Here is a 6734-nt window from a genome sequence, read left to right on the forward strand (position 1 = left end):
TGTGTTTGTTTGGTTATTTTACATTCTCATCTAAATGGATTTGATTAGAATAATGACAAAAATATCCATGTTTTGATCTAACAATTTTTTCCTCTTAATCTTAACCATATTAATTTTAAATATTGATCTAAAATATAAATACATAAATTTTCATTCAAAACCAAACAAAAACTCTAGAAATCCCAATATAAATTATTTATAACAATTTTTTTTATAAGATATAAAACATGTTATGCCAATGTAAATTATTTGTAAATTATTTATAACAATTTTTTATAAGTTTTTACAATAAAAACTTGTGAATACGACCAAAAGACTTAGGATTGAAGCAGATGAATCACTTTTGGCTTGGAATGGGAAAGAATCTATGTAATCATCAAACTCCCAAATTTTTCCTGCAAAACCAATAAACAAATTCAGAGTTACTAGGAGACTGCAAAAATCAGAACCAAAATCAAAAATGAAAACCATAGTAGGACTGTTCTTAATCCTGAACAGAGACAATAAAGCCATAGAGCTACTAAATTCGTCTGTCTTGATGCAGACGACAAACAGAGTGCCAAAACAACCTAGAAATTTATGAAACTTGATGGAAAGATTCACAACAGACATACAAAGCCACAGAAAAAAACAGATATTGATTTTGACTCACGGTTTTAAAGTTATGACTAAATTCCCAACACATAATCCGAATGACACAACCCTGCGAACAGTCAACTTTGGAAGCAATTTCCTATCAAACCAAATGGACCCAGAAGACTATCTTTATATCAATAGAAAGATCTTGCTCTCAAGTTTTCAGAACATGTTTCAGACCCAAAATCCGAGTTCTGTAACCAAAGAAAACCAAAACCAAATAATCAACCTGTTTCACTTGACTTTATACCCTTTCTCCTCTAACAACAATACACTGCAAAACCATAGGATAAGACAACACATCAATCAAGTTTGTAAATCTTTAAGCTAAGTGACAATCCCAAATCCTATTTGCAAACACGAACATCAAACAAACCTTCTAAATAAGCAACCAACCAACACCCTGAAGATTACACAATGAGACTTAACTCACTGATGTATTCACTACATAAAGGAATCGATGCAGTGCAAATACACAATGAAACTAGTAATAGCAGTACAAATACTTCTAATTATTCAAACCCACCAGCTGAAATCAAAGGAATCGATGCAGAATCAAAAATAAAGTATAGCATAGAACAAAATTGTCACAGAGGGATGTAAATAAACACAAACCCATGTCTAAAAACATTCACAAGATCAAGCCAAGTTCATTGAGACATTTCATCAAACATGTGGTTTGCATCAAAAACTACAAGCTCTAGACTCATCAAACATGTGGTTTGCATCAACAAATACAAGCTCTGGACCTAAAACACTTCTAATAATAATCATTCAAACATGAACTCATTTCAAACTCTAAAGCAGTATCACCCAAATCATAATTCTCAACTCAAAGAGAGAACAAAACAAATTTGGACAAACCCACCAGCTAAAATCGAAGGAAGCAGATGCAGAATCAAAAATTAAGTATAGCAAACAACAAATGTTACACAGAGTTCGATCAAACACCAAAATATGAGATGATCGGAGCTGTTAGAGTCTCAGAGCTGTTATTGAGAACTTACCAAAACATGAAGCGATGATGAACGAGAGAGACAATAAAACGATGAAGAGATTCTGAGATTCTGAGAGAACAAAGCTTTGTTGAAGCTTCGTTGAAGCTCAGCTCTTGAGAGCTTCGTCGAAGGAGAAGAGCTTCGTGTGGAAGGAGAGAGGAGAAGAAGAAGAAATAAGTAAATAAGATATTTTTGGGTTGATGTAATTCTTTGATTTTCTTCAGGGTATTTTTGACAATTTTAAATTTTGGCTGAATCAGCTCCATCTAACTGCACCAATGAGACTCAGCTAGTTTTTTATAACTTTTTTTGGATGAGTTTTTAAAAAATCATTCAACTGATTCATCTAACTGATCTGTTAATTTGCCATAAACAAACATCATTTTTCATCTTCACTTAGATGATTCATCCCAATGAAGAAACGAACAGCACCACGATGAAACTATCCATCGTGGTGCAATACGCTGCGTTTCAGCGGGTGAAACTATCCATTGACTTCACCCTCTGCAAAGTCGAAAATACTCTTGTCGTTGACCGAAACCACGACTGTGCAATCTCCCAAAATTCTTATGGCAACATATTTGGGAAAATAGCCATTTTCTACCATCCTCGTTTTGATTTTTTTTTTTGATTTTATTGTTTAGAAAATTGTAACATCAGTCAATAAATTGAATAAGTTGAAAATATTTTTACCATTTGAACTAAACAGGTTAAAAAAAAGAGTAAAAAACTATGTAATCCATGCAACTGAAAAAGTTAAAAAAATAAATTACTTATATATAATCTCTCAAGTGAATCTCATAATCGGTTGCTCTAAATGTTCTTCAGTTTCAAAATCTTCATAGACATTGGAACCATTTATCCGTCGCAAATTTCAGAATCCCTAAATACGATTTAAAACTTAAAATCCCAACCAAAACCTACAATGGTGATTCTAAACTAACTACAAGCGATTTATGTAAGACGAGACTTATCTTGATGGATCAACTTGATGTTGTTCTTTTTTTAGAACCGATATAAGAGTTTGTAACCTAACTTCATATATTTCATTACTAGTTATACAAATATATTAATACATTAATAGTACATGGTATGTACATATACCAAATTTGTCAATTGTAGGTTAGTTTACATACTAAATTTTGCAAATCCAATTATTAATTTGTTCTTCTTTTTAGTCTGTACGCACTTTTTATGATTATTTGAAATTCTTTTAATAGCTTGATTAGTACAATATGATAAACATGTAACTTAATATCGAAATGAACGATATTCAGAAATTACTTTAGGAAGATGATATTAACAATACATTCTAAAAATAGGTTTTTAATTATTATGTTATAATACAAAATAAAATTTATTATTTACATCAAATATAAATGTTTAATTTGGTTTTAAAGTTAGTCATGAATATAATCATGACAAGTGGTAAATATTTCGATAAGATTTTGACATGTGTAAGAAAAATCCTTAATTAACTTAAGAAATTAATTAATAAGATAAAATTAGATTAAAATATTAGTCGTTAACATAATTATAACATGTGTCAAGATTTCGATTTAAGATGTTGACCAGTGTCAAAATTCGACGTTCAAGTGATGATAGCATTTGTCAATTATCAATCTGAAATTACGATATATGTCAAAAAAAATTAAGAAACCTGATTTGAGATTATGACATGTGTAATATATTGTCACATGTGTCATGATTTAATTAAATTTTTACATTATATACTTCAATTTCTTTTCCTAATTTGAAATACAAGATGATTTAAAATATTATTTGAAATGGTTTTTTAGGTAAGAATATTTAATATCAATATCTGTTTCTTATTTTCTAATATTTTTAATTTAATAATGTTGTAGTATTTTTAAATTGTTTATTTTAATTTCTATTTTCTATTACTTATATATGTCAATTTATATTTCTTTTATTTTCAACATTTATTTGGTCACACTCATTGGAATTGCGTAGATTGTTTTTGTTTATTTTTATTTTTCTTTTGTATAGAGAAGAGTTCTATGTTTTCTAAACAATTTACCATTTCTAATTTTTATAATGAAACATGAAAGACAATTTATTTAGTAAATACATACTCTAAAAAAAATACAAAAGTCACACTATGTGTACTACATAAACTTTTGAGTGAAAAAAAATATTTCAAGAAAAAGATAATAAGGTTACACTCTATCGTAATCAATGTAAATATTTTGGATGTTAACATTGGTTTGAAATAAACCGAAGCAAATTATTTGCATCACTATTTTCTAAGTCATTTTGTAAATATGCTATTTTGTTTTTAGATCATTTTAACCTGATACAAATATATAAAATAAATTATGTAAAACAACATTTTATTTAAAATGGAAATACGACTTAACGATGGACATAAATCGATGACATAACAAGAATAAATATGCAGCTTAAATTTGTCATAAAGATCTACAAAACAACTAAACGATTCAATAATAAATCAAAAGATTACCGTAACTAGGGAAATAATATCTACGAAAATTTTGTCTTTTGTCGACGACAAATGGGCATATATATGCAAAGGTTTTTGTAAATTATGTACAACTTTTTCCAAACTAGACTAAAATTTGTAATGCTAATTTCGTAATAAGTTGTTTTTTAACCAGGTCTTTTTAAAAAATATTTTTGGAAGTTAAAAAATAGATGTTATTCTAGTTAATTCTATTTCTTCCTATTTTTTCATTCGTAAAAATACCATATCGAAAAGTGTAATTAAACCAACTCAGACCCAATAAAACCAACATGCATGAGCTAACCTAAAACTAAATGGACTATAGAGAAAACTGTTGGGTTACTAATTCTAATCTTCTCTTTCAGTTGGAATCAAAAACCAAAAAAATAAAACTAAAAAAAGACCCATGAGGCCGTTCCTCATCAGACGCTGCAGATTATCCATCGAACACGTCACCTCGAGCTTCGTGGGCTTCCGGGGAAGTTTTTTCCATGAGAGACGCGCAACGAATTGTTTAACATTAAATACTTTAAACATCTCCTTCTCTCCTGTTTCGGTTAAGAAAATGGGACACCTCGCCGCTGTGACACTTGACAACATGCATGAGGGAAAAAAAAAGAACAATTAACATCTAGTTGTCAGATTCAAATCTGTGACAAGATTTTTTTTTGTTATAAAAATTTAGAAAAATGTAAAATAAGGTCTGAAGCTCATTATTGGAAAACTAACGAGCTGAGAGCACCACAGGCCTTTGTGTTGCCTATTAAATGAGTGAGAATGACAGCTCCAGCCTGAAAACTTTGCTTGAATGCTTGAGCTTGAACAGATGCAGCTTGACCAATACGACTATCAATGACCAATATAACAAGGTCTGGTTTCTGTTAAGATGGAAAAAGGCCCACATGTTTTGTTTAGCACACCTTACCAAACAAACAAAAACAAAAATCTAAGAAACTACCAAGCATAAAAAAAAAAAAACACAACCATTGTTTTGGCAATTTGGCTCATTTCTTCAAACAATGAAGTACTAGCAGTGCCGGCTTAAACATATTATATGCTTCTGGACAAACTAAAAAAAATACCTCTTAACCTATAGAAAAACTTACTGATTTTTTTTAGGTCTTTTTGGTTCATATAATTTCTTTTTTGTGCTCTTTTCTAGCTTATAAATTTTATTTTATGCCTTTTTCTAGCTTACAATTTTTTTTTGTGTGTCTCTTTTAACTTACAAATTTTTTTGTGTGCCCCTTTTTAGCTTATAAAGTTTTTTTTTGTGTATCTTTTAGTTTACAAATTTTTTCTTGTGCCCCTTTCTAGCTTACAAAGATTTTCTTTTGTGCTCTTTTAACTTACAAATTTTTTTTTTGTGCCCCTTTTCTTATACGTATATGCCCCTTTAATCTATGTATCCGGGGCGGTCGCACTGCCCGCCCTCCTAGCTGAGCCGGCACTGAGTACTAGGTACGGACCCGCACATACGTGCGTGATTGATTTCAAAAACTATGTTTACTATAAAGTTTGTAATATATTATGTACACATAGAGTTACATTTATAGATATAATTATTTTTTAAATCATTTACAGTTCAAACTTTTATTAGTTTGGTTTCATTCAGTTTATGATTTTTGAAATAATAAAGGTTTCAGCATAAAACTAAGATTTACAGAATTAGTGATTAATCAGAATTGTATAAAACTTGTAAATTATGAAACGGATAAAAACCATCAAAAAGATTAAAACTTCTCGAAACGAATGACCTCTTAAGCGGGTCAAACCCGTCCCGGTAGTCATACTCCATAAGGGATATAATATTTTTTATCTATAAAAACCGGTCTCTCAAAATCTTTAAGAAATAATATTAAAATATATATAAGATTTTATATTTTTAATGTGTTAATTTTGAAATTAAGGAATCTTTAATATACCTTAGTTTTATAAATCAGAAATTTTCTATATGGAAAACTGAAAATTAAGATTTGCATAAGTTTAAATATTTTATAGTTTAAAATAAATTTAAGATGCAGTCAAATTATTTTTTAAAGATTTTCCAATATCTATTATTCAAGATTAATTTCAATTTTTTTTGGGTCAAAAAATTTTAAACAATAAAAAATAATATCATTTATATTTTTGAAAATATGATTTAAATATATATTTTTTACATCTCATGTTATAATTTTTTTTATATTATAATACATAGGTTTTTCTTAAAAAATGCTTCTCTTTTAATATATAGGAGATACCTTATTGAAAGAAGCCATGATTAAATTAAAAGTAGAGTGTTTGTAACTTGTGAATGCGATTTATGGTGAGCTGGTGGAAATGATGATGATATAGGAAAATCATATAGGTTTTATTTTATGGGTTTTCATTTATGTAGGGGTTTTATTTTGTGGGTTTTCGTTTATGGGTTTTATTTTTATTTTTTGCCAATAAATACAATGGCACAAATATGTAATTAATTAGAAAATTTGAGGTGACTTTGCTAAATGGTGTATTGAGCTCTATAATGCTGACACATCAGTTTTTTCACCAAAATGTTTCTCTTTTAATATATAGGGGATAGTGTTTGTGGCGGCTATTGGTGTCTACAATTATGAGATTACGATTCCCCC

The 6734-nt window shown here is 29.0% G+C and overlaps 1 long non-coding RNA gene across 1 annotated transcript; it reads right to left on the minus strand.

The window, feature by feature from the left end:
- Positions 1-172: 172 nt before the first annotated feature.
- Positions 173-1812, minus strand: LOC147924632 (uncharacterized). The gene is made up of 2 exons (XR_015585819.1): positions 1644-1812; positions 173-395 (listed from the first exon to the last, which is right to left on the minus strand). It is a non-coding gene; the product is annotated as an uncharacterized LOC147924632 (long non-coding RNA).
- Positions 1813-6734: the final 4922 nt, after the last annotated feature.

This window comes from Camelina sativa, chromosome 17 (assembly GCF_030686135.1).
Source record: "Camelina sativa cultivar CO46 ecotype springtype chromosome 17, ASM3068613v1".
NCBI lineage: Eukaryota > Viridiplantae > Streptophyta > Magnoliopsida > Brassicales > Brassicaceae > Camelina > Camelina sativa.